General features: G+C 38.1%; 1 protein-coding gene across 2 annotated transcripts in view; it reads right to left on the bottom strand.

Moving 5' to 3' along the window:
* KCNIP4 (potassium voltage-gated channel interacting protein 4) overlaps positions 1-26044 on the bottom strand; it is a 674319-nt gene that overhangs the window by 546555 nt on the left and 101720 nt on the right. The window contains exon 2 of one of the 2 annotated variants that reach the window (XM_049886447.1): positions 21242-21272. The exons of the other annotated variant lie outside the window; for it this stretch is intronic. The gene's annotated coding sequence lies outside the window, so the exon portion shown is untranslated. The remainder of the gene's footprint in view (positions 1-21241; positions 21273-26044) is intronic. 2 annotated transcript variants of the gene reach the window in all.

Raw genomic sequence — 26044 nt, 5'->3', positions numbered from 1 at the left:
TGTCCCTGCTCACACCCCTGCCAGCTCTCACTCTGTGGGGAGCTGGCACTTCTTCTGCAGAGAAGCAAGGTAGGTAATCCTGCATCTTCTGAAGCCTTATGTCAGATATTACAGCCATGAGGCCACCTTATGCACATTTCTTTTAAATTTCTTAAAGAATATATTTTAAAGATCCAAGTAATATAAATATAGTAGGAGATGAGGAGTGGAGAAACCGATTTAAATTTGCTAATTAAATATATCCTAGTTTTCTCTTTTGGGTAAGAAAAAATATCCAAAATTCTACTTCATAGGAGGGCTAGTTTTCAAGATGGCCCCTAAAAAAAAAAAAGTTACTCTCATGGATCAATTGAGGGGGAAAATTGCTTTGTGTTCATCCATGGATGAGTTTCCATTATACGGTGCAATTGCTCTAATCTTCCGATGTACCCCAGTTGGTATTTGATAAGAGGTAGCGGGTGTGGGCCCTAGAAGTACAATAGTTCAGCACTAGTTTGCTAACTGACAGGTTGGTGTTTTGAACCCAACTAGTGGCTCTGCGGGACAAAGACCCGACAATCTGCTTCCATAAAGATTACAACAAAGAAAACGCTATGGGGCAACACCACTCTGTCACGTGGGGTTGCTATGAGTAGAAATTGACTTGACGGCACCCAACAATAACAACAAAGGTGGGTATGGGAGGCATTAGTGGTTCAATGGTAGAATTCTCACCTTCCATGCACCCTGAGAGACCTGGGTTCTATTCCCAGCCAATGCACCTCCAGAGCAGCCACCAGCCATCTGTCAATGAAGGCTTGGTTGTTGCTGTGATGCTGAACAAGTATCAGTGGAGCTTCCAGACCAAGATGGACTAGGAAGAAAGGCCTGGAGACCTGCTTCCAAAAATCAGTCAACAAAAACATTATGGATCACAATGGTTTGATCCTCAACCAATCATTGGGGTGGTGTAAGACCAGGCAGGATTTTTGTTCTGTTTTACATGAGGTGCCATGGGTTGGCAGCTGACTGGACAGCGGCTAACAATAACAGTGGGCATGGATCCTTTTAGAGTTTTACTACTTCAACCCACTTTGAATACAACTCTACTTTGTATTTACTCCCCTCTTCCCATTTTTAGTACCTTTCTCTTTTTAAATGCATTTGCTAAGTTTGGTATAACAGAAGGGACATTGAAGACCTGGTTTTTTTTTTTTTTTTTTCCCCAGCTTGACTATTTCCTTGCTATGGGACCTTTGAGAGTCAAAGGTTCACTTTGAAACTTGGTTTCTTTCTTTAAAATGTAGGGATATAATGTCTGTTCTTCCTATAGCATAGATTTAAAGATCAAAAAGGCATTTGGCTTTTGTCAGTTAGAGGAGCTTTGTAAATTGCAAAGTGCTTGTGGAACAGAATGGTGCAGTAGAACTGATACAGAATTAAGAGCCAGGTGACCCAGCCTCCAGCCCGGGCTTTGCTAATAATTAGTTTTGATTCTCAGTATGTAAAATGAGTAGACAGTTTTGACTTTCCTGGGAGGTCTAACAATCCATGAAATCAAAATGTCAAGTATTAAAAACAATTTAAATTCAGTCTTTCTGTCAGGAAATGAAAGCTGAATCTCTTTAGACTTCAAGATTTTAAATATGGCAAGATATATATTAACAATATTTCACTGCTATTCATAACATTCTCACAGGCTAATTTTTTTTTCAGAAGTAAACTGCCGAGTCCTTCTTCCTAGTCAGTTCTAGCCTGGTAGCTCAGCTGAAACCTGTCCGTCATGGGTGACCCTGCTGGTATTTGAATACCTGTGGCATAACTTCTAGCATCACAGCAACACACAAGCCCCCACAGTATGACAAACTGACAGAAGCCTGGGGGAACATCATCTGATATAGTGCTGGAAGTTGAGCCCCCCATGTTGGAAGGCACTCAAAATATGACTGGAGAAGAGTTGCCTCCTCAAAGTAGAGGTGACCTTAATGACGAGGATGGAGTCTAACTTTCAGAACCTTCATTTGTTGATGTGGCACGACTCAAAATGAGAAGAAATATCTATTAATAATTGAAACGTGAAATGACAAAGTATGAAATTAGGAAAACTGGAAATTGTCAAAAATGAAATGGAACACATAAACATCAATATCCTAGGTATTAGTAAGCTGAAATGGATGGGTATTGGCCATTCTGAATCAGATAATCATATGGTCTACTATACCAGGAATGACCCTTGAAGAGGAATGGTGTTGCATTCACTGTAAAAAAGAACATTTCAAGATCTATCCTGAAATACAACGCTGTCAATGATAAGATAATATCCATACACCTATAAGGAAGTCCAGTTAATAAGACTATTACTCAAATTTATGCACCAACCACTAAGACCAAAGCTGAAGAAACTGAAGATTTTTACCAACTGTGCAGTCTGAAATTGATGTAACATCCAATGAGGATGCATTGATAATTACTGGTGATTGGAATGCAAAAGTTGGAAACAAAAAAGGACCCATATTTAGAAAATATGGCCTTGGTGCCGGAGACCGCATAATAGAATTTTGCAAGACCAATGACTTCTTCATTGCAAATACCTTTTTCCACCAACATAAAGGCTACTATAGACAATGAACCTCACCAGATGGAATACACAGGAATCAAATCGACTACATATGTGGAAAGAGACGATGGAAAAGCTCAATATCTTCAGCCAGAACAAGGCTAGGGGCCAAATGTTGAACAGACTATGAGTTCTTCATATGCAAGTTCAAGTCGAAGCTTAAGAAAATTATAACAAGTCCCTGAGAGCCAAAATACAAACTTGAATATATCCCACCCAAATTTAATTCTTGGCTACATGGCCAAGAACTACGAGTTTAGGTCTTGCTTGTGTTTGGATTTTTGTTTGGGCTCTCCAATGACAATCTGTTAAGTCAGTAGCTACTTCAGGGTACTTCCCAATTAGAGAGACTGGCATATTTAAGGCCTAAAATAAGAGACTAGGTCCCTAGCAGAATGAACCAGATATGTAACCAGATTTCATGCGGTTGTTATGAAAGAATCCCAGAGTCTTTAAGCAGCAAAAATATGTGGGCATGTGTACAAACATTGTAGATGCCCTGACAGCACTCACCACAAATAGAAAGACACCTGGGAAAGGATATGCTGAGAACAAGAGAAGAGCCAGAGTACTAGGCTACCCACCAGCAAGAAAACTCTCATGCGACAGAGGCAGACTCTGAAACAAAACACTGACCAAACCCAATGACATGCTCCGTGCTAGGAATTTAATCTAACTGTAGGAAACCAAAGTTCTATCTAAGAGAATAAGATGCTTAACATCCTTGATAAATGAGCCCAGATTTCTCTCTACTAGGACTGGAAATACAGACAAACTTTACTTCAACAGTAATTCTGTTTATTAATTTCCAAGATTTTTCAGCTAACTTACTGTTTAAATTGAGTTAATGGATATTCATTATAATTGAAGTTTATAGGCTGTTTTTAAACCACAGAGAAAGGATATATATATATATATATATATATATGTATATATATATATATATATATATAATTTGTTTTGGTTAATGAGTATGTTCGGGAGCCCTGGTGGCACAGTGGTCAAGAGCTCGGCTTTTAATCAAGAGGTTGGCAGTTTGAATACACCAGCCACTCCTTGGAAACTCTATGGGACAGTTCTACTCTGTTCTATGGAGTGGCTATGACTTGTCTTGACTCAAGAGCAATGGGTTTGTTTGTTTTTCATAATGAGTGTGTTCATTTTTACATCTTAAAAAGCTGTACTGTAAGACATGTGTAACAAGGACAGAAAATTCAAAAGGTTTATTAAGAGGAATTTATTTGAAATGGCCAAAGTTTTTACCTGCTACATATAAAGTTTGATGAATTAACTTATGAGAATTTTTAAAGCTTTAATATCAACTAGAGTATAAAAATAGGGTTTCTTGCTATAAAATAACAAAATATCCTTAATTACTGAGTTGAAGAAATGAATTTATTCTGTGTGTAATTGGCCTGAAGACAAGGATTCAACATCACATTAGAATAAATTCCTGAGTTCATGCTGAAGCCATATGACTTTGGAAAAAAAAAAAAAAAGGCTAAATTTCACCTTTTAAAATCTTTAAGTAAATAACTAAATATTATTTCTCAGTGACCTATGGTGAACTCCTGACAACTCTGAAACTTCATGGAAGGCCAGAAAAGATTTTTTCCTGCTTGTCACATATTGAATTGTGTCCCCTAAAAATTGTCAACTTGGTTAGGCCATGATTCCCAGTATTGTGTGGCTGTCCTCCATTTTGTGATTTTTTTATGTGTTATAAATCATAATCTCTGCCTGTGGTTAAAGAGGATTATGGTGGGATGTAACACTCTTTCTCAGGACAAATCCCTGATCCAATGTAAAGGGAGTTTCCCTGAGTGTGGCCTGCATCACTTTTATTTTACAAGAGATAAAACTAAAAGAAAGCAACCAGAGAGTGGGGACCTCATACCATCAAAAAAGCAGCGCCAGGAGCAGAGTACGTCCTTTGGACCTGAGGTTCCCGTGCTGAGATACTCCCAGACCAAGGGAAGACTGATAACAAAGCCCTTCCTCCAGAGCTGATAAAGAAAGTCTTCCACTGTGGCTGATACCCTGAATTTGGACTTCTAGCCAATTAGACTGTGAGAAAATAAATTTTTCTTTGTTAAAGCCATCCACTTGTGGTATTCCTGTTATAGCAGCACTAGATGATTAAGACACTGCTTTATAAAGAAAAATTTAACAGGAAAGTTTTATTTAATGTGTTTATGAGTTACATGAAACATATCAAATAAAAAAATGCCTGATTTTCTTTAGATTAAAAAATTTATAAGCTAATGTTTCCTCTTGTTTCTGTCTGATATTAGAAAACAAGAGAAAAATATTATGCCATAATTCTATTATTATTTTTCTTTATTGCTAATCTGCTCACAACTTTGTTCCTTTTGAATCTAGCAACATAAAAATCAATGATTTTTAACTGGGAAATTTACTCCACTAACCTACAAAACTTAATTTTGATTCAGATGTTTAGAGAATTGATAATCTTGGCATTTTCCTGGTATATCCTAACTATGGTATTATATCTCAAGATTATTATGTTATATCTCAAGCTCTTTGAAAATAAAGTTAATCATTATATTTAGAGACATTTTGCCTAAAGTTTTTTTTTTTTAATTGGATTTATTTGGCTTTGCATTACTTTTGTGATTCTCATCTTTCGCTTTTAAGAATTACTATTATAATAAGTTAACCATGACCATTTTCAAGTTTGTCATCTGAAGATAAATTTTTACTTTGCTGATTCTCTGAAAATGCTTGACAAAAATATTTCAACAAATAATGGGCTATATCAGACTTATGGAAAGGACTATGATATTTTGAATGTGGATATAATTGGAAGCCCTGGTGGTACACCAGAAGCTATGGCTTCTAACTAAAAGGTCAGCAGTTCAAATCCAACAGCTGCTACTTGGAAAACCTATGAGGTGGTTCTACTCTGTCCTATAGGGTCACAATGAGTAGGAAGTGACTCAACAGCAACAGGTTTTTTTTTTTTTTTTTTTTTGGTTTGGGATACAAATGAATTGACTCAAGATTTCTAGAACTCTTCTGTAGAAGCTGATGGGGTTTGCAGACTGCTGCTGATCCAGAACTGCATAGAATAAACACTGACTACATAGGACTGAGTTGATCAAAGGATTATTATGGAGTTTATATAAGAATATAACTGATTTTGAATGTCTTATTTTCTAGATATAAGAAAACATTTTCCCCCTCTTTTAATGTAAGAATCAGCTATTTTGGTAACTAACAACATTATTCTAACTACAGAATATCCTATGGTAAGGTTTTTTTTAATCTCTTGATTCTTGCTATTTGGCTAGCCCAAATGGCATGTCTTGGTTATGAGGCTCTAACCTTTGGCCTTGGTTCCCACCTGGATAGATTAGCAGAGGTACTATACGATTCAGCTGGACCACAAGTTGAATATTAACCGATTTGTCTCTTCTGGCTGACTGCCCCGTGTTCAGAGCTTGTTAGTTCAGATCTGTATTTCAATAGTATGATCACTTAGCTTCTATTTTTGTATCCCAAATAGGATTACAAGATGTGGGGCACATGTTGAAGTTCTGATTGGATATATTCAGAGTGTTTTAAATGATACTACCTATGGATTCCAAGAAATAACTACCACTATGACTATGATGAGAAAAATAGTTCTCTAAAAGTGAATGGTTGTTGACATTCTCACAGCCACTCAGGAAGTAACCTGTGCCATTGTTAAAACTGATTGTTGTGTTTCTATTCCTAATGACAGTGCTAATATCACTCATTATGTTTCCCATATGCAACCCATACCCATAAACCCATTGCCCTCGAGTTGATTCTGACTCATAGTGACCCTATAAGACAGAGTAGAACTGCCCCATAGAGTTTCCAAGGAGCACCTGGTGAATTTGAACTGCTGACCTTTGATTGGCAGCCATAGCTCTTAACCACTACACTGCCAGGTTTCCCCCATATGCAACACAGTGTCAAATCTTGGTGATCCTGTTCCTTGTTTATCTGAAATTTTATGACTGGTTTGGTTTGTGGGATGGATGGTGGAAGAATATATTCATTTTCCTTGTCTTGTTTCTATTCATATTTGTATCTATCTTTATAATTATAAAATATTGTCTTTCACTGATCAACTATTGTACCTCTATGGAATGTTGTGTACCTAAACCTACTCACCCCACAGATAAACTGATGTTAATCACTCATGCTTTTCAGCAAGGAAATAATGTGTAACACCTTACCTTTTGATATACAGATATTGGCTAATGTTCTTCATGCTGGCTAAGGAATTTCTCAGAATTGGCCTAAACCATCCACTAATAAAATCCTGAAATAACTCACCCTGAAGATGACATCTAATAGCATGGCAAGATGAAGAAAATAAACACAAGGTAAAAAAATGACACTGAAATAAGGTAAATGATGGCGAAATCAACAAGAGGTAAAATTCCTTGCAGAAGAAAGGTTACCTCATTGTAGGTGATCAGTGCCTCCTAGTGGAGGCTTGATTAAAATGGAAAATTGTGGAGGCTAGAAATCTATGTGAAGACTAAAACAAAATGGTCAACATTTCTGCCAAGTTCGGAGAACATGGCGAAACCTGGCCTCATAGGGCAAATGTTTAAGATTATAAGTAACCCAAACCTTAGAGATAATAACTAGTTTGTTTCATTAAGTTTATGTGTAATGAACCCTCTTAGAATAGCTCTATATTCCAGACAAGCTGGCTTCGGCAGGCATTGACCCCTCAGACCTGCATCGTTTGTCTTCTTAGCCAAACATAATTCTGAGGAAGAAAAGATTTCAAGAGATATTTTGATGAATATCTGAAAGACTCATCAAAACTGCTTGGACTTCCTTTAGCATTCTTTGTTCCTTGGACTATAAAAACCCCATACTGTCTCATCTTAGGTGCAACGTCCAGTCTCATACTGTCAGTTGTCCGATTCTGAGTTATACAATTAAATAATAAATCTCTAGTATTATTTTTAGCTTTGTTTTCCATCTCAGAAATTCTTTCACATCACTAGTCATTTAATTCATTTTGTTCCTTAAACATTTACTGAGAATATACTAGAGGGATAGGAATATTCCATACATAGTTGAAAGCTATTGACAAATATGAATAAGTTGGGGATCCTTTATCTTTCATCTCAAGGGATATGCCATTCAGTAATGGAAACAGGCTCAAGATTAACTAGAATAAGGGAGACTTTTCAAAATGTTCCCAAAGGAAGCTATTTTTAAAAGTCCCACTGGGATGTAAGGAAAGAAAGAACACACTTGCTCTGTGAATGACTTAACTGTGCATTGCTGGAAGTTCCAACAAGAATCTAGTAACCATATGTTAAGGGCATAGGAGAGCGCGTTACTGTGTTGGATGAATTCTGGGTTGGGCCTCGTTGTTTTACGATGTTTTTATTCTAAACCTCTGAATACCTTGTAAATCTGAGCGAGTATCCATGTGGTTCTTTTCTGATGGTGTGTTTTCAGATCAGGTGTGAATATGTTTGTGTTGGCATGTTTATAGAGCATTTTAGTTGCATCTTTAAAACTATTTGTTCTTTTTACAAATTATTAATAAATAGAAATCCCTGTGATGGACTCAAATAACAACATGATAGAGTACATGGCTTCAGGGAGCGTCGGGTCTAGTTGGCAAGGTAAAAACCACAATAATCATTCTTTGACTGGTTCGTGGCAGATGCTGAGCATGGTTGCATTTCTCTTTTTCAACTGTGTAAGCCAGACACTGTAATTTCACACATTTCCCAGATGAGGAGCCTGAGTCTGACAAAAACTCAGCAGAAGTAGTAGTAATAGTAGTGGCAGCACTTTTAATAGTAGTAATTTTCACTAGGGCTGTAGCTAGCAAGTGGTAGGTCCAGGCCTCAGGACTATGTTTAACTAATAGTTATCTAGTGCTTACCGTGTGTTTTCCAAATAGTAGTTCACCTTTCAATCTTCCTAAACTAGAAAAGGATATCACCTTCGGCAAAGCAGAGGATCAGTGAAAATCAGGGAAACCCTCAATGAGATGGATTGACAAAACAGCTGCAACAATGAGCTCAGACACACCAATGATGAGGTAGATGGCACAGGACAAGTCAACATTTTGTTCTGTTATATATAAGGTTGCCCATGAGTCAGAGCCAACACAATGGCAACTAACAACAAAGACAAAAAGTACTACATGAGTTGTCGTTGTGTGCTCTGGAGTCAATTCCGACTCACAGTGACCCTATATATGACAGAGTAGAATTGCACCATAGGGCCTCCTAGGCTATAATTTTTATAAAAGCAGTTCACCAGATCTTTTCTCCCAAGGAGTAGCTGATGGGTTCCAGCTGCCAAACACTTAACCAAGGCGCCACCAGGGCTCCTTACTGTATGAGTAGGTACTAGCATCATTCCCACTTTATAGACAAGGAAACTAAGGAACAGAAGCTCCATGACTTGCCAGAGATCAAGCAGTTAGTATGGGGTATGTAGCTGATGTTCGAAACCAGGCAGGCTGGCTTCCAAGGCCTTGTTCATAACCACTTTGTAGGCTCTCCTCAATCCAGCTGTATTTGACTTCAAAGTCCTTTCTCTGTGCACTTTCTCCTGAACACAAACAACTGTAATACCACAGAGAGAGCTGCTAATTCAACTGTTTGCATACAGATTTTGCCCTGTGTTTAGTCAGCCTGCCTCCTTAAGACACCAACAGACCATTCTCTCCACCACTGCCCTGCAAGTTGCTGCTTCTTTTTCTGTGACTTTAATTAAATGTTAACATTCATTTGCCCTTTTCCATTGTGTTAAAGATAACCTTTGCTTCCTGTTGCGTCTAGATAAGCTTCACTCTATGGCAGGTACCAAACAGGTTCATCTTGATATAAAGTAAAGAATGGGGACTCTGATCCATTCTGCTAACATATTTTTAAATGCCAGTTTGAATATTTGTATTGTGCTGGTTTCTTTTACATAATGTCTGGATAATAAATTACTTCTGGATGCTGCAGGAACTAAAAGGTTCGATTCCACATTAGTCATACTAAGTGGCTATGACCCTTCCTAAAAGTCAAATAAACTTACGTCTGAGAGATATTTTATTCTTAAATAGTTGTAAATATACCAGGGAGAGAGGCCCTGATTAGAGTTCCACAAGTATCTTATTTTGGGGGAATATTTTATATATTTGAATATATAGTTATAGTTAATAGGTATGCTTTATATACATGTATTTATATATTGTTATAGTTATTCTGAATATATTTTTATATGTTCATTCTGAATATATATATTTATTTTGAATATATTCATTCTGAATATATATGTGGATATATAGATAAACATATATATATATTCTGGACTATGTGTAGTTAACTATATAACTGTATTTTCTGAATGTTAACTCACACTCTATGGGAATGGAATGGCTTCTTGGTAAAGTGAAGGAAGCATTGAGTTGAGAATCAGGCTGGATTCAAGTCTCATTTTTGTCACTGATACTTTATGTGACCTTGAGCAAGTCTTTTACTTTCTAAGGCTCAGTTGCCTTATTGCTCTAAGACTCATATTGCAGAAACACTGTGTGACTTTATTCAGACATAGTTGAAGGATGACACTGCGGCAGACATTTAGCACATATTATCAGATTTACACTTCAGAGCAAACCTCTGAGATTTGTGTATATATATATATATATTTATTTATTTCCATTTTACAGAAGAGGAAATGGATGCTTCGAGAGTTTAAATAATATGCTCAAGGTTATAGCTCAGGTAGTCAGTGGGGTGGAACTGGGACTCAGAATCAGGGCTGTACAGCTTGGACACCTGTGTCCTTATCCACTTCTGTTTCCCTGCCAGTGCCACTTGGCTTGAAATTTTTATGACTCTGTTCATTGTCCCTTGCGGTACAAATTTCCTGCATTTTGGTGTTGGGACTTCTTCCCATTTATCTCTCCGAAATGTCAGATGTTCATGGTTTGGAAGCTCACTGCAGCTTCAGTGACTCTACGGCTTTGACTGCATTTGCTTTCTGAGACTGGAGATTAGACATACACCTGGTAATCAAGTTTGCCACTGGCCGTGTCTATAAAAACCAAAACCAAACTCATTGCTGTTGAGTTGATTCCTACTCATAGTGACCCTGTAAGGCAGAGTAGAACCACCCCATAGGGTTTCCAAGGAGCGGCTGGTGGATTCAAACTGCTGACCTTTTGGTTAGCAACCAAACACTTAACAGCTGCACCCCTGGGGCCCTGTATCTGTAAAGTTTTCTTGAATTTTATAGAAAGAAAGTTACGCCCTGTGTTTCTATAATGTGGGACTATGAGAAATGTTATGATTTTACATTTACAGGTTATAATGTTGTAGAATAAAGGTATTTAATAATAAAAAAATGAGAAAACAAGAGTTAAAGATAAGCTGTGAGGCAGTGGTTGTTCAGTGGCAGAATTCTCACCTTACACACAGAAACCCGGGTTCGGTTCCCGGCCATTGTACCTCATGTGCAGCCATCATCCATCTGTCAGTGGAGGCCTGTGTGTTGCTGGGATGCTGAACAGATTTCAGTGGAGCTTCCATTAAGATGGACTAGAAAGAAAGGCCTGGCAATTTACTTCCAAAAATAGCCAATGGACCTCAAAGTTCTGATTTGCAAACCATCATGGACGTAGTGCAGGGTTGGGCAGAGTTTCATTTTGTTGTACATGGGCTTGCTACGAGTCAGAGGCTGACAGCAACTACCAACAAAAAAAGACAAGCTGGGGAGGGAGAACTGACTCTTGGAAATGGTTCTTGCAATAATCTAAACGTATATGAGATCAACAGGAACATAGTACCTGATACATTAACAATATTGTGAGTTGTAGGGGTGTGGAAGTTTTTTGTTGTTGTTGCTCTTTCTTTCTTTTTTTTTTTCTTTACTTTTTTAAAGCTTTGCTTGCTAACATTCTCAGAATAGATATGCATTATTTGTGTACTAAAAATAAACGATTCCATACACGCATGCCTACAATAAGCAAACCATCAAGCAATCTCAGGCTAGCTCATGTCTCAGGCAGGAATTAACTTTGTGGCAAAATCCTAAAGTAGGCTATCTTCCCAGGCAGTGGTGACATCAAAAAATGATGTCCCTTTGTTAATGCCTCTGTGTCATCCATTATTTCTAGCCTCATTCCATATTAAATCATTACCGTGACATTTTTCTAAAGTAATATGCCCTTTCAATAACTATATGACAGGGATTCTTTAGAGGAAGAGCCTATGTCAGTCAATTATTTCCATGTTATAAAACTATATCTTCCTAGCAATTGAAATCGATTAAGTAAAAAAAAAAGAAAAAGAAGGCACTTAATTTTGGAATGCACCTTCCTTTATTTTCCCTTTGTCTTCCATTCTGCATGTTCAGACCTTGTCTCCCCATTCCTGGATGATTGCACATTTCCCTAATTAGTCTCTCTCCTTCTCATGATTTTTACCCATTGGCCAATGACGTCAGACTCCTCTCTCCAAGACACATCAGGTAAGTCACTCTGGATGGAGAATATATAGCAATTTTCTGTTCCCTATTAGATCTTCCCCCAAATTACTTACCAAAATAGCCTGTTCATAACCTGGTTTTCTACTTTTTCATCCAATCATATTTACCTGGGCTCTTAACACACATCAACATTCCCAGCCTTTCTGGCCCCTGGTCATGCCTTGCCCAGCCTCTGTTCTTGTGCTTTGACTCTTCAGTCTTTTGGCCTGTGACAATCTTTCCCTCCACTCTCCCCCACCCCCACACCTCCCCCCGACCCCTCATTGTTCTCTGCTCATCTTCTTTCTAGTGGAATCTCTTCCTGAAGGCTTCTGCACTTAACATGGATATTAAACTCACTCTTTTTAGTAATTCTTTGGTAACTTAAGTCTTTACCACATAGTTTGTCATTTAATAAGATTTATTTTATTGTTCTCTAAGTCATACGTACAGTCCCTGGGTGGTGCAAGTGGTTAATAGGCTCAGCTGCTACCTGAAAGGTTGGAAATATGAGTCTACTCAGGGGCAACTCTGAAGAAAGACCCGGTGATCTACTTCTGAAAAATCAGCCACTGAAAATCCCATGGAGCACAGTTCTACTCTGACACACGTAGGGCCACCATTAGTTGGAGTCTACTTAATGGTACTCTGGTGGTATATTTCATGGGTATATGCCTTGGTTCCCCAACAGCATTGTAGGCTTTAATTTTTCTTTCATATTTCCTTTAAAATCTTGTGACGTGCTGAGTATATAGTAGGTGCATCATAACATTTCACTAAATTATATTTGAGTTCATGATACCTAATTGAATTTAATTTCCCCCAAATGAATGCTATTCTATCATTTATTTGTAAATCAATTTTTGAGTACAAGACCCTTCTAATTTAAAATAATAATAATATCTAATTTTTTATCTATTATTTAAAGCTACTGGAGGTAAACAGAGCACTTAATTGTGCTCACGAGGAACTTGTACATAGACCAAGAGACAGTCATTAGAATAGAACAAGGGGATACTAGATGGTTTAAAATCTGAAAAGGTATGCATCAGGGTTGTATCCTGTTACCATACTTATTCAATCTGTATAATGAGCGAATAATTCAAGACGTTGGACTATATGAAGAAGAACATGGCATCAGAATTGGAGGAAGGCTCATTAACCACCTGTGATATGCAGATGATACAACCTTGTTTGCAGAAAGTGAAGAAGACTTGAAGTACTTACTGAGGAAGATCAAAGACTATGGCCTTCATTATGGATTACACCTCAACATAAAGAAAACAAATATCCTCACAACTGGACGAACAAGCGACATCATGATAAATGGAGAAAATACTGAAGTTGTCAAGGATTTCATTTTACTTGGATCCATAACCAAAGCCCATGGAAGCAGTAGTCAGGAAATCAAATGATGTATTGCATTGGGCAAATCTGCTGCAAAAAGACCTCTTTAAAGTGTTCAAAAGCAAAAACGACACTTTGATGGCTACGGTGCATGAGCCTGACCAAAGCCATGCATGTGAAAGCTGGACAATGAATAAGGAAGACCAGAGAATTGATGCCTTTGAATTATAGTGTTGGTGAAGGATAATGAATATACCATGAACTGTCAGAAGAACGGACAAATTTGTCTTGGAAGAAGTACAGCCAGAATGCTCCTTAGAAGCAAGGACGGCAAATGTTCAATGAGGTAAAATAGACGTCCTCTGACAACTGCTTGTCTAATGGCTATTTAAAACTCTCATATGCATTGCTTTAGGAGAATGACACCACAGTGATTTAATATAGAATGATACCTAAATAACGTATCGTAGGAAGGCTCTTAATCAAAGAACCTGTATTATAGTGCCCACAGAGGCTCATGAATAGAAGGATAGCTATCTTATGGAGTCTAGCTCTTGGTAAACATTGTTTGCTGATTAAGAATTGTTGCCTGTTTTCTTTTGTTGCTTTAAATATATCTAAGCCATGTCCTATTATTGACATTCTTTTTAGAATGCCAAATTCAATACAAAAAGAGGGGTTGTATATTTGGAATCCAGTATTCTGATCTGCATTCTTCCTCGGTGTCATTTTCCACCATCAAATCAGTCTAGAGAATTAATTTACATATTAAAAAAAAATAAGCTTTGTGTGCCACTGAAAGCTGAAGGTCTATTATTTACATAGATCCAGGCATAGAAAGGAAACCACTCTCCAGGAAATGATTATTAGCGATATTCTGATTACCATTGTCCTTTAAAATCAAATTATTTTAAAAAGGCAACTGTTGAAAATGGCAAAAAAAAAAAAAAGGCTAGAGGAGGTTTAGTTAATGACTGAACAAAAAATTTAGTTTGGTCATTGTTGCCCCATATTACACCTTTTGTAGAGAACTTTGTATTACTATAAAAAGTTTAAGTATTCTTTCTTATTCGCCACCATCATTCTAACTTATGCTCATGAAACCATATCATATTTTCACAAATCCCTACTTAATATTTCTTTAATGGAAGATTTAATTGAATTTCAAACATTATTGGAAGACCTAAAAAGACCTCAATGAAAGAGACGAGGAACACCAGTGTAAAATGCATGATATCTTAACATTTATTTTCAATGGAAAATTATTAAAATTGAAAATGCATAAAGTCTGCTTATAGATTTTTAATAACTTAAAAAAAAATCTTAAACTTTATTTTGGAAAAACCAGGCTCTGTAAGCCATATTAAGTACAAGTGAAGCTTAACTCTAGATTTAGAATCAGAGAAGTTGGATTTGAATTCTAGCTACGTGACCTTGGGTTGTTCATATGATCTGTACATATTCTGACTTTTAAAAAGGGGATAATAAATGTCATCCTCCTTGTTTTCCCAAGTGGTCTTGCAGATGGCGAGTGTGAAAATATTTTACATCTATGAAGTGTTCTAGAAATGTAAGTTATTATTGTCCCCATATTTATTGCTATACAAAGTATGCATTTTATCCTTTTGGGTATAATAACTCTACCCTATGACATCTCAGCAAACAAAGCTTCTTAGGGAGCAAATATAATAACTAACACTGGGTACTATGTGCTCGGCATTGTGCAGGCATTCTGATTTAATCCTTAAAACAACACTCTGAGTTAAGTGCGCAGTTTATATCCAGTTTACAGGTGAAGAAACATAAGTCCAAAGAGGTTAAATGCTTTCCCAGGTCAGAGCATAGCCAGCAGAGTTGGCTTCAGCCTAGTTTGTCTCCAAATACTGTCCTCTTCATGGCCATGTAGTTGTTGCTGTTAGCTGCCACTGAGTCAATTTTTGACTCACGGAGAACTTATGTGACAGCGTAGAAGTGCCCAGTACATTTTCCAGGCTGTAATGTTAGTGGGGGCAAGTCACCAGGTCTTTCTTCTGCGGAGCCACTGGGTGAGTTTGAGCCACCAACATTTCGGTTAGTAGCTAGGCGCTTAAATGTTGTGGCACTAGGGCTCATTTTTACCACCGTAAGGCTTTGAAATCTTTTCCATTGCAGGGTTTATCAAAACAGTAGTCCACTTCAAAGAGGAACCAACTCCCAGATAAAGACTCAGATGGTACCTGCCCATAAATGTAGAATGGCCGTGGCAGTAAAGCACACTTGTTCCATCATGGGACATTGTTCCTGGTGGTGTAGTGCTTAAATGCTATGGCTGCTAACCAAAGGGTTGGCAGTTTGAATCCACCAGGCGCTCCTTGGAAACTCTATGGGGCAGTTCTACCCAGTCCTATAGCATCGCTATGATTCGGAATCGACTTGATGGCACTGGGTTTGGTTTTTTGGGTTTGGGACATTGTTACTTCTTCCCAATATCTAGTCTTCTCTGTGGTTAGTCTGCCTTTTTGCTCCCATACTCTAGGACAAGGGAACAAATGAGCACATGAAAAATGAAACATAAAGGCTGGTTTTGAAAGAAATGTCTTCACAGGAATGGGGCAAAGTAACCATTATTTTCTAAGTTCCTATTATATCTACCTACTATAGCATGAATTGCCAGAAGAACGAACAAATCTGTCTTAGAAGAAGTACAACCAGAATTGTCCTTAGAAGCAAGGATGGCGAGACTATAACTCACATACTTTGGACATGTTATCAGAAGGAATCAGTCCCTGTAGAAGGACATTGTGCTTGGTAAAGTAGAGGGTCAGTGCATAAGAGGAAGACCCTCAAGGAGACAGACTGACTCAGTGGTTGCAACAATGGGCTCAAGCATGACAATGATTGTGAGGATGGCCCACGACCAGGTAGTGTTTTGTTCTATTGTACGCACAGTCACTATGAGTTGAAACTGACTCGAAGGCACCTAATAATAATAATATGTCTTTCCTTCTAGCTTTCATATTTAATCTGTTAATAACACTTCCTTAGGTACATACTGTTGTCATCATTTTTCACAGAAAAAATCTGCACTCAGAGATTAGGCAACTTGTCTTAGAACTCAACCTGATCTCAAACTGATTTCAGTTTTCCTTTCCTGTTACAATAGAAGGTAATGTAGGGAACAAGGCATTCATTCTTACTAGGGCTGTATCACTCCCATTGCTGCTGTTGTTAGTTGTCATTGAGTCTATTCTAATTCATGGTGACCCCACGTGTGCAGAGTATAACTGCTCCATAGGGTTTTGAAGGCTGTGAGCTTTCTGAAACAGATTGCCCGTCCTGTCTTCCAAGGAGCCTCAAAACCAAAAAAAAAAAAAAAAAAAATCTCCTGCCATCAAGTTGATTCTGACTCATAATGACCCTATAGGACAGAGTAGAACTGTCCCACAGAGTTTCCAAGGAACACCTGGTGGATTCAAACTGCTGATGTTTTGTTTAGGAGCCGTAGCTCTTAACCACTACACGATCAGGGTTTCCAAGGAGCCTCTTTGTTGTTGTTGTTAGCTGTGGTCAAGTTGGTACCGACTCAGGTACCACAGAACAAAAACATTGCCCAGTTACAATTGTTGCTATGCTTGAGCCCATTGTTGCAGCTACTGTGTCAATTCATCTCATTGAGGGGCTTCCTCTTTTCTGCTGACTTTCTACCAAGCATGATGTCCTTCTCCAGGGACTGATCCCTCCTGACAACATGTCCAAAGTATGTAAGACAGTCTTGCCATCCTCGCTTCTAAGGAGCGTTCTGCTTGTACCTCTTCCAAGACAGATTTGTTCGTTCTTTTGGTATATTCAATATTCTTCCCCAGCACCACAATTCAAAGGTGTTAATTCTTTGGTTTTTCTTATTCATTGTTCAGCTTTCACATGCATATGGGAAGATTGAAAATACCATGGTTTAGGTCAGCCCACCTTAGTCTTCGATGTGACATCCTTGCTTTTTAACAACGTAAAGAGGTACTTTGCAACAGATTTCCCCAATGCAATGCATCTTTTGATTTCTTGACTGCTGCTTCCATGGGTATTGACTATGGATCCAAGTAAAATGAAATCCTTGACAACTTCAATCTTTTCTCCATTTATCAAAATGTGCCTTATTGATCCAATTGTGAGGATTTTTGTTTTCTTTACGTTGAGGTGTAATCCATACTGAAGGCTGTGGTCTTTGATCTTCATCAGTGAGTGCTTCAAGTCCTCTTCAGTTTTAGCAAGCAAGGTTGTGTCATCTGCATAACCAGGTTGTCATCGAGTCTTCCTCCAATCCTAATGCCCCGTTCTTCTTCATGTAGTCCAACTTCTTGGATTATTTGCTCAGCATAAAGATTGAATAAGTACGGTGAAAGGATACAACCCTGACACATAACCTTCTTGACTTTAAACCACACAGTAATCTCTTGTTCTGTTCGAACAACTGCCTCTTGATCTATGTACAGGTTCCTCGTGAGCACAATTAAGTGTTCTGGAATTCCCATTCTTCTCAATGTTATCCAGAATTTGTTAGGATCCACATAGTCGAATGCCTTTGCATAGTCAATAAAACACAGGCAAACAACTTTCTGGTATTCTCTGCTTTCAGCCAGGATCCATCTGACATCAGCAATGATATCCCTGGGTCCACGTCGTCTTCTGAATCCAGCCTGAATTTCTGGCAGTTCCCTGTTGATGTACTGCTGCAGCCATTTTTGAATGACCTTCAGCAACACTTTGCTTGCCTGTGATCTTAATGACATTGTTCAATAATTTCTTTATTCAGTTAGATCACCTTTCTTGGGAATAGGCATAAATATGGATCTCTTCCAGTTGATTGGCCTGTAGCTGCCTTCCACATTTCTTAGCATAGGCAAGTGAGCACTTCCCCTGCTGGATCTGTTTGTTGAAACACCTCTACTGATATTCCGTCAATTCTTGGAGCCTTGTTTTTTGCCAATGTCTTCAGTGTAGCTTGGACTTCTTCCTTCAGTACCATTAGTTCCTAATCATCTACTACCTCTTGAAATGGTTGAACATCTACCAATTCTTTTTGGCGTAATGACTGTGTATTCCAACCATCTTCTTTTGATGCTTCCTGCGTCATTTAATATTTTCCCCATAGAATCGTTCACTATTGCAACTCGAGGTTTGAATTTTCTCTTCAGTTCTTTCAGCTTGAGAAATGCCAAGCATGTTCTTCCTCTTTGGTTTTCTATCTCTAGCTCTTTCCATATGTCATTATAATACTTTACTTTGTCTTCTCGAGCTGCCCTTTGAAATCTTCTGTTCAGCTGTTTTACTTCATCATTTCTTCCTTTTGCTTTAGCTGCTCGATGTTCAAGAGCAGGCTTCAGTCTCTTCTGACATCCATTTTGTCTTTTCTTTCTTTCTTATCTTTTTAATGACCTCTTGCTTTCTTTGTATATGATGTCCTTATGTCATTCCACAACTCTTCTGATCTTCGGTCATTAGTGTTCAACGCGTCAAATCTATTCTTGAGATGGTCTCTAAATTCAGGTGGGATATACTCAAGGTCATACTTTGGCTCTTGTGGAGTTGTTCTAATTTTCTCCAGTTTCAACTTGAACTTGCATATAAGCAATTGATGTTCCATTCCACTGTCGGCCCCTGGCCTTGTTCTGACTGATGATACTGAGCTTTTCCATCATTTCTTTCCACAGATGTAGTCGACTCGATTCCTCTGTATTCCATATGGTCAGGTCCATGTGTATAGTCACCATTTTTGTTGGTGAAAACAGGTATTTGTAATCAAGAGGTCATTGATCTTGCAAAATTCTGTCATGTGATCTCCAGCATTGTTTCTATCACCAAGGCCATATTTTCTAACTATGGATCCGTCTTCTTTGTTTCCAACTTTTGCATTCCAATCACCAATAATTATCAACGTATTCTTATTGCATGTTTGATCAATTTCAGACTGCAGAAGCTGGTAAAAATATTCAATTTATTTATCTTTGGCCTTAGTGGTTGGTGTGTAAATTTGCATAATAGTCATGTTAACTGGTTTTCCTTGTAGGGGTATGGACATTTTCCTATCACTGACAGCATTATACTTCAGGATAGATCTTGAAATGTTTTTTTAAATGATGAATGCAACGCCATTCCTCTTCAAGTTGTCATTCCTGGCATAGTAGACCATATGGTTGTCTGATTCAAAATGGCCAATACTAGTCCATTTCAGCTCACTAATGCCTAGGATATCAATGTTTATGCATTCCATTTCATTTTTGATGATTCTCAATTTTCCTAGATTCGTACTTCGTACATACCAGGTTCTGAATATTAATAGATGTTTGTAGCTGTTCCTTCTCATTTGGAATCATGCCACATCAGCAAATGAAGGTCCAAAAAGCTTGACTCCATCCATGTTATTAAGGTTGACTCTACTTTGAGGAGGCAGCTCTTCCCCAGTCATCTTTTGAGTGCCTTACAACCTGGGGGGGCTCAACTTCTGGCACTATATCAGACAATGTTCCGCTGCTATTCATAAGGTTTTCACTGGGTAATTCTTTTCAGAAGTAGACTGCCGGGTCCTTCTTCCTAGTCTGCCTTAGTCTGGAAGCTCAGCCGAAACCTGTCTGCCATGGGTGATCCTGTTGGTAACTGAATACCAGTGGCATAGCTTCCAGCATCACAGCAACATGCTAACCCTCACTGTATGACAAACTGACAGACATGTGGGGGATAGATACGCATAGGTCCTTTAAATATACTTAAAAAAAATAAAAACCTATGCAGGCCCCTGTCTTCCACAGCCCACACTTGTTTCTTATTTGATGCTGTTTTCCCATTTATACTTAGCATTTTTCACATACCAGGCCTGAGCTCTGGGGACAGACAAGCAGGAAAGGATTTATTTACATAGCCTTTGCAGTGTTCCAGGACTCACATTTAGCAAGTGCTCTGGGTGGACTTTTTGAAGAGACTTATAGTATTTGTCTAGTAACCTTCAGTCTTGAGTCCCAAGAGTATAAACGTCCAAACATCAGCAAGAAGAAAGAGCACTGACATCCCTGCAAGTGCCCTAGCTGCCCTTATCTACAGAACTGTAATAGCACTTAATCTTATAGGTATATATTGACAGCCAATTTACCTTGTTACTCACACTCACAAATTCACTGAAGTGATAACAGAATATATTGTCTTCACTCTGACATCTTTTTGCAGGTCTTTAAGAACACATATTTGATCATTTTAAGGATGAGCTGAAAAAAAATGGAACATCTTGCAGTGGTTTAAAAGGATCCGATTTATAAAGTATGCTTATAAAATACTTCATTCCCTTGGTGTATTTTTTTTTTCCAATTAATGACCATACTTTAATTAGCACGGGGTACAACTTTGCTGTAATGAAAACATGACCCTTTTTCCCTTTTTTCTGGTTAAATACAATAGCCAATATTATACCTCTTTGCGATTTAACTAGAAGACACATTCCTTGGTTCAACCTAATGAGTGTTCTTTTTTTAGTAATACTTTCTTCTCTTTGATCTTTTGAAACCCAGTGTACACACCATTTCCTCAGGGAGCCATGCTGGAATCCCTCCAGATATGACTAGGTTGGAACTTCCTTCTCTGTGTTTAACTGGAACTCTGCATTGTAAAGTTTCATAGCAATCTTCTATCTCCTTGGTTCCTGAGGACCAAGGCATGTTACCTGGCACATTCTACAGGCTAGGTGTTATGTCAGGGAATAGACAAGGAAGGGGGGCCTCTCCTTGAGGGATCACAGTTTAGCAGGAAAAACAGAAATGTAAACTAATAACTTACATTCAGGTGTTAACGTCTGTGATCAAGGTATCTGTAATGAATAGAAAGGGTACTGAGAAATTACTTTGCTTTACTGAAATTTCACAAAAAAAAAAAAGAGTTTTTTTTAGGTTATTTGTGAGAGATAACTCCATAGATAATTCTGATATGCAATTATTAAATCATAAAAAGAAGATAGTATAATAACAACCACCTAAGTAGCTAGTGGGGACAGTGGTGGTTCAGTGGTAGAATTCTTCTCTTCCATGGGGGATACCCAAGTTCAATTCCCAGCCAACGCACCTCAGGCATAACTACCACCTTCTGGCAGTGGAGGCTTACAAGTTGATATGATGCTGAACAGGTTTCAGCAGCACTTTCAGATTAAGATGGTCTAGGGAGAAAGAGGACAGCACTAGGGTTGGGTCAGGAAGAAAGAAAAACAGCCAGGAGCTGCTCACATTTCCTTCCATTGTGCCATGAGTTGGGGATCAAGTCCATGGAAGCTGACAAGTAGCTAGGATCTTTATATTACCATGTGTCCCCACTATTTATATTACCATTCTCTATCACTGGATGTAATACAATAGTTTATTATTTCTAAGCATCAATTCTTTGTAAGACATTATGCTAACTGCTGTAAAGAATATGAAGATAAGCCACCTTGCCATTGTGCGGACAATGCAAAGGAGGGAATTTATCTTGAACTGGACCCTTCCTACATGCTAAGCGATATGCCAGGTGCTCTTCCTATGACAGCTTCCTTTATTCATTCATTCATTCTTTTGCATGAATACACTAGAAGGAAAGAAACATCGTTCCCATTTCAGAGATTAGGAAACTAATGATCAAAGAGTTTAGGTAACTTGCTCAGTGCCACACAGCTGAGAAGCAGCAGAACCAGAATTCAAAACCAGGTGCTTTTATCCGAAGCATGCTTCTTTCTACACTAGTATATGATCTACCGAAAGACTTACTATCTACTTGAGAAAGATCAGACGATCAGACATGTATACAGATTTCCCTAATATATGAAGAATATCCTAGATTAAGTATGAACAAATAATTAAACAAATAAGGTTGCAAAAAAAAAAAAAAAGCTGCAAAAATTTCTGACATGCTGAAATGAAAATGTGAAGATCTAAGACGGTGCAAGTGTTAAGTTCTTGGCTGCTAACTGAAAGGTTGGTCTTTCTAACCCAGCCAATAGGTCTGAGAGAGAAATCCTGGTGATCTGCTCTCCTAAAGATTAAAATAAAAAAAAAAAAAGATTACAGCATAGAAAATCCTGTGGGGCAGTTCTACTGTGTCACATGGGGTTGCTATGTGTTGAAATCAACTTGACAGCAACTAACAACGATACTTTGGGTAAGTCTCATACAGAAATAGGGATCATAACGCCTACTTCAAATACCTATTGTGAATTTTACTGATAATAGTAATAATCGACATTCAATGAGATCACCAGGCAGTGAGTGAAGCTGCATTATCTTATCCACTTCTCATTGCAACCCATGAAGTAGGTACTACTGCGTCTCATTCAACGTGCAAGGGAACAGAGGTACAGAATTTAACTTGCCCAAGTCTTACAGTTAAATAAGTTGCAGAGCTGGTATTTGAAGCCCAAATTCTTAGCACCGTGTCACTTCACTTGCCATTAATATTTGAAAAGTGCTTAGTCCTGTTTTGAATCCATAATACATGCTTGATAATAATTATAGCAGCTATAGCCAATTTTCAGTAATTGTTGTTGTTAGGAAACCTATAGCAAACTTACAGAACAGAGTGGAATTGCCCCATAGGGTTTCCTAGGCTATAAGTCTTTGTGTAAGTGGACTGCCACAACTTTCTCCCACATATGTGTAGTAGTTATCTCTAATCTACTCCCGAAAAAGGGTTAGTTAGTGTTTAAAATACCAAAATAAGGAATTCAAGTCCCAGAGATTGCTACTGAAAACCTTGACAATATTTCTAGGGCTGTGAGATCTGTCTTTGACTTATAAAATGAATTGGTTTCAAAAATCATGGTTGATTGGAAAGACCACAAGGGCCATTACAGCTCTGCCTGAAGAAAGCACACAACTCAGTAAACCCAGCAGCTGGAAGTCCAGAAACTAGCTCTGTGGAAAATATTGTCCAAGCATCCTGAGTGTTGAAAAGTTATTTATTTATTTGGTTGTTCATTCATTCATCTTTGAATTCATTCATTCATTTATTTTGTTATCCAGTCTACTCATTTTTCTTTTGGTAAGACAGTACAGAGTTCTTCCTTTAGGTAGGTACTCTTCCCTCATTTTCACCATGCAACCAATAGATGACACCATCATCAACTCCAGGCTTAAGACAATTGATACAATGCTCTAGTAACAATTATTGATTTACCCATGGGGAAGTGCCTCAATTCAGAGCACTGAAAATAAGGTCCAGGATTTATTTTAGATTTTTGAGGAATAGAAGTTTCCTTTTTTGCAGTTGGTAGGAAGATGCAAGGTTCAGAGCTGAGCTGTTTTATTGCTACTGGAGATTGATCCTAACTTCACCAGAACTCTTTGCACTGGAAGACACAGAAACAAAGAGCATAACTAGAACTTGAGTGATATCATTTTAGTTCCTAGACTAAGCCTCATTTGGGACCTCACCAGAAGAATCTCTAAACTTTTCAGGTATATAAGATAATATTAAAACAAAACAAAACAAAAACCTGTTGCCGTCAAGTCTATTCTGACTCACAGTGACCCTATAGGACAGAGTAAAACTGCTCCATAGTGTTTCCAAGGACTACTAGATGGTGGTTTTGAACTTTTGGTTAGCAGCTGTAACTCTTAACCACTGTGCCACCAGGGCTCCATAAGTTAATATCCTTCTGTCACTATTTAACCCAATTTAATTTAAAATTTCTTTCACTTGCCATTAGAAAAAAAAAAAAATAGTCCTAACGGAGAAAAGTTTTTCATACCTCATGGAAAAGGTTAAGGCATAGATCAAAGTGTATGAAAGCAAAGAATGGGCAAAATCCAGAAGGAAAGTTTAGATTCTGAAACAAAGGGCTCTCAGAGGTACTACAATTAGCTAGAGCTTGGGTTTCTAGATAAGTCATTGTTCACTCCCATGAGCTCTTAAAGCTTGCTCCTTAGACTTCCATTTCTCACTGATGTCATCTCACCCTGTATTAGAGTTCACTGCACAAATGGTTCTTTTTTTCCGCTAGGCTGCAAAAGAAAATTCCTTGAGTTTTCTTGAGGGCAGAGACTATTTCTTACTCATACTGCTAACCTTGTGTGCCCTAGCATAATGTCTGTCACATAGTAAAGAGTGTGGTGTTACATTGACTTTGAGCAGGGAAGGATGTGATGAGAGCCTCATTTTGGCCAGTTACTCTGGCAGGAATGATTAAAAGGCTGGGGTGGGATAAGAAGGTGTCATGGATTGAATTATGTCCCCATAAAAATCTGTGTATCAATTTGGCTGGACCATGATTCCCAGTATTATGTCATTATCCTCCATTTTGTGATTGTAATTTTATGTTAAAGAGGATTTGGGTGAGATTGTAACACCCTTACGAAGGTCACATCCCTGATCTGATGTAAAGGGAGTTACCTGGGTTTGGCTGCACCACCTTTTATTTTACAAGAAATGAAAGGAAAGGGAAGCAAGCAGAGAGTGAGGGAACCTCGTACCACCTGACATTCCAGGAGCAGAGCACATCCTTGTCCTTTGGACCCAAGGTTCCTGCTTAGAGAAGCTCCTAGTTGGAGGGAGGATTGATGAGAAGACCAACAGAGAGAGAAAGCCTTCCCCTGGAGCTGATGCCCTGAATTTGGACTTTTAGCTTACTTTACTGGAGGAAATAAATTTCTCTTTGTTAAAGTCATCCACTTGTGGTATTTCTGTTATAGCAGCAGCACTAGATAACTTAGACAGAAGATGTGGCAAAGAAGGCAATTAGGTATGCGTATCAGCATTTCAGGGGAGAATGGATAAGGACTCAGAGAAATAAACCTACAAAATGGTTAGATCTAAATCTAGGCAGCCACATGAGTAAAAGGGACACGGCCACACTGATAAATGTCCATACAATATTTCTGTTCTTTTTTATTCATATGAAGTTCTTAAAACCGTTGCCCATGGTAACATTCACTGGAAAGCTGGCCAGCATTTGGACACATATATCTGATCAAACATTGATGAAAGAGCCGTGTTTCTTTCCTTTTTCTACAGAATCAATTGTTCTATATATAGACTGGAGTTTCTTAGAGCAATCGAAGTGACCCTGTAGCCAGGAGGCAAAAACAAATTATAGAATCAGATTTCTAGTACTGGCAGTGTCCTTCACACTCCCAACATATAAGCAACCTTGAAATTAAAAAAAGTATAATCTGAAAGAGGGAAATGTTTAAACCACCTGAAAAATTTTCCAATTTTCACTGTGTGTTAGAGTTTTGACCTCATACCTTCTCCCATAAGCAGGTGGTCACAGAATGTTGAGTACATAGTGGAATGAAGCATTTGTCTTAGAAAAACTTTAATGCGTTTGAAGGACAGACGTTGCCTTCTGGAAGAAACTTTGGAAACAAATCCAGTATTCATTTTCACAGCTGTGTGGAGAAACTTTCTACTTCATACTCAGAAAACAACACATTTAAAGGGCACTACATTAAAAAAAAAAAAAAAAAAATTTACGTACCCCACCCCTTTTAAAAATAAAGTGTCTTTGGTTCTGGTAAGTTTTAAGGAAATATTTTATCACTTCAGAAAATTCAGAAAAGAAAAACTGAGAAAAAAGAAGAAATCACCCATGATTTTGTCTCTTAATGTAACTACTGT

The sequence above is a fragment of the Elephas maximus genome, chromosome 5 (assembly GCF_024166365.1).
Source record: "Elephas maximus indicus isolate mEleMax1 chromosome 5, mEleMax1 primary haplotype, whole genome shotgun sequence".
In the NCBI taxonomy this organism is placed as follows: Eukaryota; Metazoa; Chordata; class Mammalia; order Proboscidea; family Elephantidae; genus Elephas; species Elephas maximus.
This window is presented reverse-complemented; position numbering and strand designations above follow the sequence as displayed.